Source organism: Maylandia zebra, linkage group LG1 (genome assembly GCF_041146795.1).
Source record: "Maylandia zebra isolate NMK-2024a linkage group LG1, Mzebra_GT3a, whole genome shotgun sequence".
Classification (NCBI taxonomy): Eukaryota; Metazoa; Chordata; class Actinopteri; order Cichliformes; family Cichlidae; genus Maylandia; species Maylandia zebra.
The window spans coordinates 38055290-38069272 of record NC_135167.1 but is presented as its reverse complement, the minus strand read 5'-3'; positions in this window follow the sequence as shown (position 1 = coordinate 38069272).

Genomic DNA, 13983 nt, shown 5'->3' with positions numbered 1-13983 from the left:
TCTTCCATAGACTCTAATGTTAAAATGGCTCAGAAGGTTGGTTTGAAAATCAGAAGAGCATGGTGTCTTTCCACTGTCACCACGTCCATATAATAAACTCCACAGGCATGAAAACTGAGAATTCAGTAGACTGGACATTGCTGCCGCTCACGGTGAAAGAATTTCGTCAATACGACCTATACTTTTCACTTGGGAGCGATTTGTTTGGGCCTGACTTTTCTGTTCATTTTAAGCAGCAAAAGTGAGGCGCATGTCTGTGTACGTGTGTATGGAGCCATTGGGTGCAGTCACTATAGCAACCAGGCTCACACCTGCCTGCTTAACGAGCTCTGCCTGCCACTGTACCAAGATTCATCTTAAGCACTTCTCTTTCAACTGCTGCTGTGTCCACAGTGTTACAGCCATCATTTTACCCTCAAAATGTCGCCATTATTGTTCTCTTTCCAACACAGTGTCTTTCAAAGCTCAGACATTTAAACTTTTTAAACTGTGTGGATCAAAGTGGAGGGATCACATTTTCTTCATTCAGTGATTCAAAGAATATGACCTTTTAATATTCATTCAGATGTTTTCTGACTCTAAATGTTCTTTTCTCATTTCTTAGGGTTTTCTAATTTACATTTAAAACATTTTCAGCTTTTTTCCAACTTCTTCTTCTGTGTAACCTTCAGCTTTTAGCAGTTCAGCACCTTTGGTTTCATGTTAAATTTGGTTGGTTTTTTTTGGGTTTTTTTTAAATTTCATTCAATATTTTTAACTCAAAATTCAGCAATTAATTCATTTCAGTGCATACATTCAGATTCAAGCATTCACACTGCAGTTTCTTCAGAAAATGCACTTTCTAGTTATTAGTGTGAATGCTTGAAAAGCATTCACAGTATTGTTCTTCTAATCTTTATTATTATTTTTTCCTATTCCGTACGTTTTTCGCCGACTATCTCCTTCAAAACCGTTCAACTTAGAAAAACCATTCAAACACCATTAGATTCCTCTTCTTTTGGAATGGTGTGCTTCTACTTTTCTCATTTTTAACATTTATATTTTTAATTTTATTCAACTTTATTCAACAAAAATTTCCCATGTATTTCAATGGGGAGACCCTTCAAATTCTCATTCAACTTACTCATTTTTAAACTCTTACTACTTCAACATACGTTCACATAGAGCCACCATTCAAACTTTAAAACGAAGACAAGACATTCAACTATTCAACTTGTATTTATCTTTTCAATATCTATTATACTTTTTCTTCAGTTCCAGTTTAAGTTTCATGATGTTTTTTCACCCGTTTCAGAGTTTATAATGGGTGTGTATGGGACGGAATGTTGGGGCTAGAGTGAGGCAGCTCAACTGCTAGAGTGAGAGGAGCAAAAAAATTAATCTTAAAATCTTTTTTAAAACTGCTGCTGTGTCCGCAGCGTTTGCTCTACAGGTATGATTTTACCCTCAAAACGTAGCCATGGCTGTCCTCTTTCATCCAATGTGTTTACTATTGTACTAGGTGTTATGGTTCTTTCATAAATGTCACCAATGCACAGCCTCCTCCCTCCAACTCTTCCATAGACTCTAATGTTAAAATGGCTCAGAAGGTTCGTTTGAAAATCAGAAGAGCATGGTGTCTTTCCACTGTCACCACGTCCATATAATAAACTCCACAGGCATGAAAACTGAGAATTCAGTAGACTAGAAGCTGCTGTCGCTCACGGTGAAAGAATTTTGTCAATACGACTTTTACTTTTCATTTGGGAACGATTTGTTTCGGCCTGACTTTTCTGTTCATTTTAAGCAGCAAAAGTGAGGCGCATGTCTGTGTACGTGTGTATGGAGCCATTGGGTGCGGTCACTATAGCAACCAGGCTCACACCTGCCTGCTTAACGAGCTCTGCCTGCCACTGTACCAAGATTCATCTTAAACACTTCTCTTTCAACTGCTGCTGTGTCCACAGTGTTACAGCCATCATTTTACCCTCAAATTGTCGCCATTATTGTTCTCTTTCCAACACCGTATCTTTCAAAGCTCAGGCATTTAAACTTTTTAAACTGTGTGGATCAAAGTGGAGGGATCACATTTGAGTCATTCAGTGATTCAAAGAATATGACCTTTTAATATTCATTCAGATGTTTTCTGACTCTAAATGTTCTTTTCTCATTTCTTAGGGTTTTCTAATTTACAATTAAAACATTTTCAGCTTTTTTCCAACGTCTTCTTCTGTGTAACCTTCAGCTTTTAGCAGTTCAGCACCTTTGTTTTCAGGTTAAATTCGTTTTTTTTTGTTTGTTTTTTTTAATCTCATTCAATATTTTTAACTCAAAATTCAGCAATTAATTCATTTCAGTGCATACATTCAGATTCAAGCATTCACACTGCAGTTTCTTCAGAAAATGCACTTTCTAGTTATTATTATTATTATATATTCCGTACGTTTTTTGGCATCTCACTCCTTCAAAACCGTTCAACTTAGAAAAACCATTCAAACACCGTTAGATTCCTATTCTTTTGGACAACACTGCTTCTATTTTTCATATTTTTAACATTTATATTTTTAATTTTATTCAACTTTATTCAACAAAAATTTATAATGTATTTCAATGGGGAGACCCTTCAAATCCTCATTCAACTTACTCATTTTTAAACTCTTACTACTTCCACATACATTGACATAGAGCCACCATTCAAACTTTAAAACGAAGACAAGACATTCAACTATTCAACTTGTATTTATCTTTTCAATATCTATTATACTTTTTCTTCAGTTCCAGTTTAAGTTTCATGATGTTTTTTCACCCGTTTCAGAGTTTATAATGGGTGTGTATGGGACGGAATGTTGGGGCTAGAGTGAGGCAGCTCAACTGCTAGAGTGAGAGGAGCAAAAAAATTAATCTTAAAATCTTTTTTAAAACTGCTGCTGTGTCCGCAGCGTTTGCTCTACAGGTATGATTTTACCCTCAAAACGTAGCCATGGCTGTCCTCTTTCATCCAATGTGTTTACTATTGTACTAGGTGTTATGGTTCTTTCATAAATGTCACCAATGCACAGCCTCCTCCCTCCAACTCTTCCATAGACTCTAATGTTAAAACGGCTCAGAAGGTTGGTTTGAAAATCAGAAGAGCATGGTGTTTTTACACTGTCACCACGTCCATATAATAAACTCCACAGGCATGAAAACTGAGAATTAGGTAGACTAGACATTGCTGCCGCTCACGGTGAAAGAATTTCGTCAATACGACCTATACTTTTCATTTGGGAGCGATTTGTTTCGGCCTGACTTTTCTGTTCATTTTAAGCAGCAAAAGTGAGGCGCATGTCTGTGTACGTGTGTATGGAGCCATTGGGTGCAGTCACTATAGCAACCAGGCTCACACCTGCCTGCTTAACGAGCTCTGCCTGCCACTGTGCCAAGATTCATCTTAAGCACTTCTCTTTCAACTGCTGCTGTGTCCACAGTGTTACAGCCATCATTTTACCCTCAAATTGTCGCCATTATTGTTCTCTTTCCAACACCGTATCTTTCAAAGCTCAGGCATTTAAACTTTTTAAACTGTGTGGATCAAAGTGGAGGGATCACATTTTAGTCATTCAGTGATTCAAAGAATATGACCTTTTAATATTCATTCAGATGTTTTCTGACTCTAAATGTTCTTTTTTCATTTCTTAGGGTTTTCTAATTTACATTTAAAACATTTTCAGTTTTTTTCCAACTTCTTCTTCTGTGTAACGTTCAGCTTTTAGCAGTTCAGCACCTTTGTTTTCAGGTTAAATTCGGTTTTTTTTGTGTTTTTTTTAAATCTCATTCAATATTTTTAACTCAAAATTCAGCAATTAATTCATTTCAGTGCATACATTCAGATTCAAGCATTCACACTGCAGTTTCTTCAGAAAATGCACTTTCTAGTTATTTTTTCCTATTCCGTACGTTTTTCGCCGACTATCTCCTTCAAAACCGTTCAACTTAGAAAAACCATTCAAACACCATTAGATTCCTCTTCTTTTGGAATGGTGTGCTTCTATTTTTCTCATTTTTAACATTTATATTTTTAATTTTATTTAACTTTTTTCAACAAAAATTTCCCATGTATTTCAATGGGGAGACCCTTCAAATTCTCATTCAATTTAATCATTTTTAAACTCTTACTACTTCCACATACGTTGACATAGAGCCACCATTCAAACTTTAAAACGAAGACAAGACATTCAACTATTCACCTTGTATTTATCTTTTCAATATCTATTATACTTTTTCTTTAGTTCCAGTTTAAGTTTCATGATGTTTTTTCACCCGTTTCAGAGTTTATAATGGGTGTGTATGGGACGGAATGTTGGGGCTAGAGTGAGGCAGCTCAACTGCTAGAGTGAGAGGAGCAAAAAAATTAATCTTAAAATATTTTTTAAAACTGCTGCTGTGTCCGCAGCGTTTGCTCTACAGGTATGATTTTACCCTCAAAACGTAGCCATCGCTGTCCTCTTTCATCCAATGTGTTTACTATTGTCCTAGGTGTTATGGTTCTTTCATAAATGTCACCAATGCACAGCCTCCTCCCTCCAACTCTTCCATAGACTCTAATGTTAAAATGGCTCAGAAGGTTGGTTTGAAAATCAGAAGAGCATGGTGTCTTTACACTGTCACCACGTCCATATAATAAACTCCACAGACATGAAAACTGAGAATTTGGTAGACTAGACATTGCTGTCGCTCACAGTGAAAGAATTTTGTCAATACGACTTTTACTTTTCATTTGGGAACGATTTGTTTCGGCCTGACTTTTCTGTTCATTTTAAGCAGCAAAAGTGAGGTGCATGTCTGTGTCGTGTGTATGGAGCCATTGGGTGCAGTCACTATAGCAACCAGGCTCACACCTGCCTGCTTAACGAGCTCTGCCTGCCACTGTGCCAAGATTCATATTAAACACTTCTCTTTCAACTGCTGCTGTGTCCACAGTGTCACAGCCATCATTTTACCCTCAAAACGTCGCCATCGTTGTTCTTTTTCCAACATCTTGTCTTTCAAAGCTCAGAGATGTAAACTTTTTAAACTGTGTGGGTCCAAGTGGAGGGATCACATTTTAGTCATTCAGTGATTCAAAGAATATGACCTTTTAATATTCTTTCAGATGTTTTCTGACTCTAAATGTTCTTTTTCTAATTTACAATTAAAACATTTTCAGCTTTTTTCCAACTTCTTCTTCTGTGTAACCTTCAGCTTTTAGCAGTTCAGCACTTTTGTTTTCAGGTTAAATTCGGGTTTTCTTTTTTAATCTCATTCAAAATTTTTAACTTAAATTCAGTAATTATTTCATTTCAATGCATACATTCAGATTCAAGCATTCACACTGCAGTTTCTTCAGAAAATGCACTTTCTAGTTAGTGTGAATGCTTGAAAAGCATTCACAGTATTGTTCTTCTAATCTTTATTAGTGTGAATGCTTGAAAAGCATTCACAGTATTGTTCTTCTAATCTTTATTATTATATTTTCTTATTCCGTACGTTTTTTGAAGTCCTACTCCTTCAAAACCGTTCAACTTAGAAAAACCATTCAAACACCGTTAGATTCCTATTCTTTTGGACATGACTGCTTCTATTTTTCTCATTTTTAACATTTATATTTTTAATTTTATTCAACTTTATTCAACAAAAATTTATAATGTATTTCAATGGGGAGACCCTTCAAATCCTCATTCAACTTACTCATTTTTAAACTCTTACTACTTCCACATACGTTGACATAGAGCCACCATTCAAACTTTAAAACGAAGACAAGACATTCAACTATTCAACTTGTATTTATCTTTTCAATATCTATTATACTTTTTCTTCAGTTCCAGTTTAAGTTTCATGATGTTTTTTCACCCGTTTCAGAGTTTATAATGGGTGTGTATGGGACGGAATGTTGGGGCTAGAGTGAGGCAGCTCAACTGCTAGAGTGAGAGGAGCAAAAAAATTAATCTTAAAATCTTTTTTAAAACTGCTGCTGTGTCCGCAGCGTTTGCTCTACAGGTATGATTTTACCCTCAAAACGTAGCCATCGCTGTCCTCTTTCATCCAATGTGTTTACTATTGTACTAGGTGTTACGGTTCTTTCATAAATGTCACCAATGCACAGCCTCCTCCCTCCAACTCTTCCATAGACTCTAATGTTAAATTGGCTCAGAAGGTTGGTTTGAAAATCAGAAGAGCATGGTGTCTTTCCACTGTCACCACGTCCATATAATAAGCTCCACAGGCATGAAAACTGAGAATTCAGTAGACTAGAAGCTGCTGTCGCTCACGGTGAAAGAATTTTGTCAATACGACTTGTACTTTTAATTTGGGAACGATTTGTTTCGGCCTGACTTTTCTGTTCATTTTAAGCAGCAAAAGTGAGGTGCATGTCTGTGTCCGTGTGTATGGAGCCATTGGGTGCAGTCACTATAGCAACCAGGCTCACACCTGCCTGCTTAACGAGCTCTGCCTGCCACTGTGCCAAGATTCATATTAAACACTTCTCTTTCAACTGCTGCTGTGTCCACAGTGTCACAGCCATCATTTTACCCTCAAAACGTCGCCATCGTTGTTCTTTTTCCAACATCTTGTCTTTCAAAGCTCAGAGATGTAAACTTTTTAAACTGTGTGGATCCAAGCAGAGGGATCACATTTTAGTCATTCAGTGATTCAAAGAATATGAACTTTTAATATTCATTCAGATGTTTTCTGACTCTAAATGTTCTTTTCTCATTTCTTAGGGTTTTCTAATTTACAATTAAAACATTTTCAGCTTTTTTCCAACTTCTTCTTCTGTGTAACCTTCAGCTTTTAGCAGTTCAGCACTTTTGTTTTCAGGTTAAATTCGGTTTTTTTTTTTTTTATCTCATTCAAAATTTTTAACTTAAATTCAGTAATTATTTCATTTCAATGCATACATTCAGATTCAAGCATTCACACTGCAGTTTCTTCAGAAAATGCACTTTCTAGTTATTATATTTTATTTTTCCGTACGTTTTTTGAAAGCCTACTCCTTCAAAACCGTTCAACTTAGAAAAACCATTCAAACATCGTTAGATTCCTATTATTTTGGACAACATTGCTTCTATTTTTCTCATTTTTAACATTTATATTTTTAATTTTATTCAACTTTATTCAACAAAAATTTCCCATGTATTTCAATGGGGAGACCCTTCAAATTCTCATTCAACTTACTCATTTTTAAACTCTTACTACTTCAACATACGTTCACATAGAGCCACCATTCAAACTTTAAAACGAAGACAAGACATTCAACTATTCAACTTGTATTTATCTTTTCAATATCTATTATACTTTTTCTTCAGTTCCAGTTTAAGTTTCATGATGTTTTTTCACCCGTTTCAGAGTTTATAATGGGTGTGTATGGGACGGAATGTTGGGGCTAGAGTGAGGCAGCTCAACTGCTAGAGTGAGAGGAGCAAAAAAATTAATCTTAAAATCTTTTTTAAAACTGCTGCTGTGTCCTCAGCGTTTGCTCTACAGGTATGATTTTACCCTCAAAACGTAGCCATGGCTGTCCTCTTTCATCCAATGTGTTTACTATTGTCCTAGGTGTTACGGTTCTTTCATAAATGTCACCAATGCACAGCCTCCTCCTTCCAACTCTTCCATAGACTCTAATGTTAAAATGGCTCAGAAGGTTCGTTTGAAAATCAGAAGAGCATGGTGTCTTTCCACTGTCACCACGTCCATATAATAAACTCCACAGGCATGAAAACTGAGAATTCAGTAGACTAGACATTGCTGTCACTCACGGTGAAAGAATTTTGTCAATACGACTTTTACTTTTCATTTGGGAACGATTTGTTTCGGCCTGACTTTTCTGTTCATTTTAAGCAGCAAAAGTGAGGCGCATGTCTGTGTACGTGTGTATGGAGCCATTGGGTGCGGTCACTATAGCAACCAGGCTCACACCTGCCTGCTTAACGAGCTCTGCCTGCCACTGTACCAAGATTCATCTTAAGCACTTCTCTTTCAACTGCTGCTGTGTCCACAGTGTTACAGCCATCATTTTACCCTCAAATTGTCGCCATTATTGTTCTCTTTCCAACACCGTATCTTTCAAAGCTCAGGCATTTAAACTTTTTAAACTGTGTGGATCAAAGTGGAGGGATCACATTTGAGTCATTCAGTGATTCAAAGAATTTGAACTTTTAATATTCATTCAGAGGTTTTCTGACTCTAAATTTTCTTTTGTCATTACTCATCTTTTTATTATTTACATTTTAAACATGTTTAGCTTTTTTCCAACTTCTTCTGTGTGAACATCAGCTTTCAAAAGTTCTGCACTTTTGTTTTCAGGTGAAAATTTCTGTATTTTCCAGCTCATTCAGAATTTTTAACTTAACATTCAGCAATTAATTCATTTCAGTGCATACATTCAGATTCAAGCATTCACACTGCAGTTTCTTCAGAAAATGCACTTTCTAGTTAGTGTGAATGCTTGAAAAGCATTCACAGTATTGTTATTCGAATCTTTATTATTATTAGTGTGAATGCTTGAAAAGCATTCACAGTATTGTTCTTCTAATCTTTATTATTATATTTTCTTTTTCCGTACGTTTTTTGAAAGCCTACTCCTTCAAAACCGTTCAACTTAGAAAAACCATTCAAACATCGTTAGATTCCTATTATTTTGGACATGACTGCTTCTATTTTTCTCATTTTTAACATTTATATTTTTAATTTTATTCAACTTTATTCAACAAAAATTTCCCATGTATTTCAATGGGGAGACCCTTCAAATTCTCATTCAACTTACTCATTTTTAAACTCTTACTACTTCAACATACGTTCACATAGAGCCACCATTCAAACTTTAAAACGAAGACAAGACATTCAACTATTCAACTTGTATTTATCTTTTCAATATCTATTATACTTTTTCTTCAGTTCCAGTTTAAGTTTCATGATGTTTTTTCACCCGTTTCAGAGTTTATAATGGGTGTGTATGGGACGGAATGTTGGGGCTAGAGTGAGGCAGCTCAACTGCTAGAGTGAGAGGAGCAAAAAAATTAATCTTAAAATCTTTTTTAAAACTGCTGCTGTGTCCGCAGCGTTTGCTCTACAGGTATGATTTTACCCTCAAAACGTAGCCATCGCTGTCCTCTTTCATCCAATGTGTTTACTATTGTCCTAGGTGTTATGGTTCTTTCGTAAATGTCACCAATGCACAGCCTCCTCCCTCCAACTCTTCCATAGACTCTAATGTTAAAATGGCTCAGAAGGTTCGTTTGAAAATCAGAAGAGCATGGTGTCTTTCCACTGTCACCACGTCCATATAATAAACTCCACAGACATGAAAACTGAGAATTCAGTAGACTAGACATTGCTGTCACTCACGGTGAAAGAATTTTGTCAATATGACTTTTACTTTTCATTTGGGAACGATTTGTTTCGGCCTGACTTTTCTGTTCATTTTAAGCAGCAAAAGTGAGGCGCATGTCTGTGTATGTGTGTATGGAGCCATTGGGTGCGGTCACTATAGCAACCAGGCTCACACCTGCCTGCTTAACGAGCTCTCTCTCACTCTGCCAAGGTTAAACCTAAAAATGTTAGATTGTAGTAAGATTAACTTTTTCAAAAGTACAATAAGACAGATTTGACAGGGTTTTGCCACAGATTAATAGTTTGTCACTAGTTAGTATATGCCAACTAAGTAGAGCATTGTGATTGGCACAAAGGTTTTTCAGATCTGGGCAGTTGGAGTCAGTTGATGACTTCAAAATCATCCTTTCTGACTGGATAATTAAAGCTCTCAGCATCTATTGGTCTGTAGTTAATTTCCCCCACCTTTTAACTAACGTTTAACTAATCTAATCTCATTTAATGTTTCTGTTTATAGTCTGTATAGTTTATCTCCCCACGAATACACTCAAAGTAGTCTTAAAATAAAACCCACAAAACAGTTCAAGATTTAATACTTTTTATTTGCTCATTTAATGCCAGTTGCCCTGTTTTTCTGTATGTCACTCATTCGCTTATACTTGGGCAAAAAGTACCAATTTGTACACTAGTATAGTGTATTTTTTCCCTCTATCTCTCTATGTCTGTCACACACAGAGACCAACACACAGACATGTATATGCTCATTATTGCTGTTCAAACTGATGGTCAAATTTCCAAGCACCACCTGAACGCCTCATCTGTTTTTAACCTATCACTGGACCAACTGTCGTCATTCCGCTTTGCTCTCTGCTGTGGTAAGTACAGTACACTCAGTACTGCAGTGTTTTATTTTTATGATGGAAAAAATACATGTTTGACATTTAAACTCACATATCAAGTCCAACAGAGTTAAAAAGAATTCAAAGAAGAAAGAAAAAAGAATAACCTTCGCTATCATTTATATATGTTTATGATGTTTTGCTGTTAGCAGCAGTGCTAACGCTAGCTTCGATGCTAATGCTAGCAACAATGCTAACGCTAGCTATAGTGCTAACACTAGCCTTAGCAGTTGTTAACTGACAAAAATAATATTCCTGTGATATTTCTTGCCGGTCAGTGAGACAAAAGTAAGAAATTAGCTTTATTATTGCCATTGTGGCTCAGTTTTAACAGTAAGAGTGCTAGCGCTAGCAGCATTGCTAACGCTAGCTGCAATGCTAATGCTAGCTGCAATGCTAACGCTAGCTGCATTGCTAACACTAACTGAAGTGCTAATGCTAGCCGGAATGCTAGCGCTAGCAGCAATGCTAAGGCTAGTAACAGTCTAACAGTAGCCTTACATAAGTGGAAATACTTCAGTTAACTACTTTGAATTGTAAAATGACTGCTGTATCAGTTGGTGTGCTATATTACTCTATAATTACCCTGCTGACTAGAAGTTCAGTGTATCATGTCGTGTGGGCTTTGTATTTCTGTTAGTCTGATAACACTGTACAGACAACTAACGTATTATTTCTCGTTTCTTTCAGGAACCTGACTGACACTGTGCTTTGCCTGGTAGGTGTGCACATACTGTAAGAGAAGTAGACCAAAATAAAAAAATAATATGACTAATATAAGCTGTAAAGTGATGGGTTCAAACTTTGTGCTAGACCTTTTAAACACAATTTTATAATAAATACACATAAGTGCAGCTTAACAATTGGGCTAAAATATTTTTTCCGTACATTTTTGTAGTCACACTACATGTGATTAATTAATGATTCACTCAATCATATTTGTATTTAAAAATATTATTGCTGAATTTAATTAAATATTTATTCTTTTAAAAAGTGCCCAATTATGCAACTTTTTGCACATGGCAGCCGACAACAGTTTAGCTTGAATATTTGTTTTGTCCTTTTGCAGTAGTCACATTTAGTTCATACAATTACCATGTGATATAATTTTAATAAAATTATTTTTTTTTCTTGTTTTTTGTTCAGAGTGTGTAGAAGAAGAAGAACAAGGACCAGATCTCCAGTCTTCTCTCTCACATCCCAACCCCCCAACCCCTCTATCCTCTGTCCTGCTCCACCTATTGTCTCTGCCTTCTTTCCATCTGTATTTCACTCTGTGGTTTGTGAGAAATTTTGCCAAACCAACAATCCTTTTGCGGTTTGATTTAAAGCCGTGTCTCTCCTGCTCTGTCTGTTCTCTCTGCTAAATTTTCTCTCTACCTGTTTTTCACTCTTGGCTTGCTGCTGAAAAACGCCAAGCCAACAAAGCAATAAAGAGTGCATATTTTGCCTCAACCTATGAACAAACTGAACAAACAAAGAAAAATCTGCGGTTTGATTTAAAGCCGTGTCTCTCCTGCTCTGTCTGTTCTCACTGCTAAATTTTCTCTCTACCTGTTTTTCACTCTTGGCTTGCTGCTGAAAAACGCCAAGCCATTAAAGCAATAAAGAGTGCATATATTGCCTCTACCTGAGAACAAACTGAACAAACAAAGAAAACTAATTCACGGTTTGATTGTGATTTCCCAGCCGTGTCTCTCCTGCTCTGCCTGTTCTCTCTTCTAAATTTTCTCTCTACCTGTTTTTCACTCTTGGCTTGCTGCTAAGTTGTGCCAAGCCAATAAAGAGAGTGCATAATATTCTCTCAACTGAAGAACAAACTGTCAAACGAAAGACAACTGTTTAAGACAAATAAAAACTGAAATATAAAAACAAAGACAACATCTCCTGGTGTGTGCCACTCTTCTCTTGTGAACATATTTTCTAAAGACTAAGAAACACTTGCAGTGTGTGAAAATGCCAAGGAAGCAGAAAAAGTCACAAGCTGCAAAACAACGCTGGAAAAAGTTTCATGAGTTTCACAAAGTACCAACATGTGAACAAGCTGAGTTTGATTTTCCTCAGAGCTCTGCAGAAGACAGTGTGTCTACAAAGACCAATTCTGACAGTGTCAAACAGGCAGGTCAACATGTTCCTGCACATGTACAACAGGTATCTTATGCTGATGCTGTAAAGAGTGGACTGCAGCATGAATTTAATGAACAACATGAGGTGTCATGTGACCCACAGGTGGGTTATGCTGATTTTTTGAAAAGAGGCTGTCACAGTGATGTGGCAGGACCATCTCATGCAGAAAGACTGAACCTTGAAAACCAGCCCTCTGTTATACATGTCTGTGCATCTCGCAGCCAGGCTCATCCTAAATATGGAGACTCCAGAAACAAGCAGTGCACATGTAACTCACTCACATTTCTTGCTTTCCTTCATGAGAATGAAAACATGACTACAGCTGATCTTAATCTGGTCTTGGATAAAGGTGATGTGATGTACAAAGAGGCCAAGAAAAGATTTCCTAAAAATATTCATTTGGCTACCGATGAGCTGCCAGACAAAGTTGATGCTCGCAGGTCTATGTATCATGTCAACATGACACAGCCTTCCCGGTATGGGACATTTGAAGAACCTCCAGAGGAGGCAGTAGATACCTTTCTGAGCTTAGAAGCAGGACTGAGCTGCCTGTTGTCAGATGTGCAGTATGCCTTACTGATTATGAGTGGATTGTGTATCGCAGTGTTCAGATCCACATCAGGCATATATGGTTTCTTTGACCCACACCCCAGAACACCCATTGGTCTTCCTCTACTACTACAGTCACGTAATCGTGGTACAGCTGTGATGCTGAAATTCACACTCCTCAGTGACATGATTAAGAGGCTACAAGATTCTTATGAAATGATGGAGATATCACCCTCTTGTAACTATGAACTGAAGCCTGTGCAGTTCTACAGTATGAGCACAGTCAACCTGAGTGATACTATCACAGACACAGTCTGCAGACCAACAGCTGCCACTGCTGTGGCACCTACTCACTCTGATACAACTGTTGATGAAGCAAACCCCTCTACTCCAAGGAGAAACACAACCACTGATCCGACTGAAAATATCTTTTGTCAAATGTCCATTTGTACGCCACTGGTGAAACAAAAAGAAGTCCACATGACTCAGTTCACATCATATGAAGATCAGAATGAACCTCCTAATATACCAACTGAAGAACTATGCAGTGAATTAAGTTTCCTTCCATCAAGTGATGCTTTTTCATGTCAATCAAATGCTGCCATAACAAATGTTGCTGCCTGTGACCTTTCTGATATAGTTTTACAAAAAGTGAAAAAAGTTAATAAACAACAAAGGCAAAAAAGGAAAAGAAGATTAATGGCATCAGAGAAACCCAGAAATCAGAGAAAAGAAAACCAAAAAAGGAAAGAACGACAAAAGTATGCTTCAAATAAAGATTACAAAGAAAAGAAAAAATCTTGCACAAGCGAGACATATAAAAACAATCCTGAAGTTAGACAAAAACAACAACAGTATATGAAAAGACGCTACTGTGAAAATGATGAATTCAGACAGAAACAACAGCAATATATTAGAAGACGTTACTGTGAAAATGATGAATTCAGACAGAAACAACAGCAATATATTACAAGACGTTACTGTGAAAATGATGAATTCAGAAAGAAACAAAAACAATATGTTAAAAAACGTTTTTCTGAGAATGCTACAGTTAGAAAGAAACAACAACAATATATTAAAA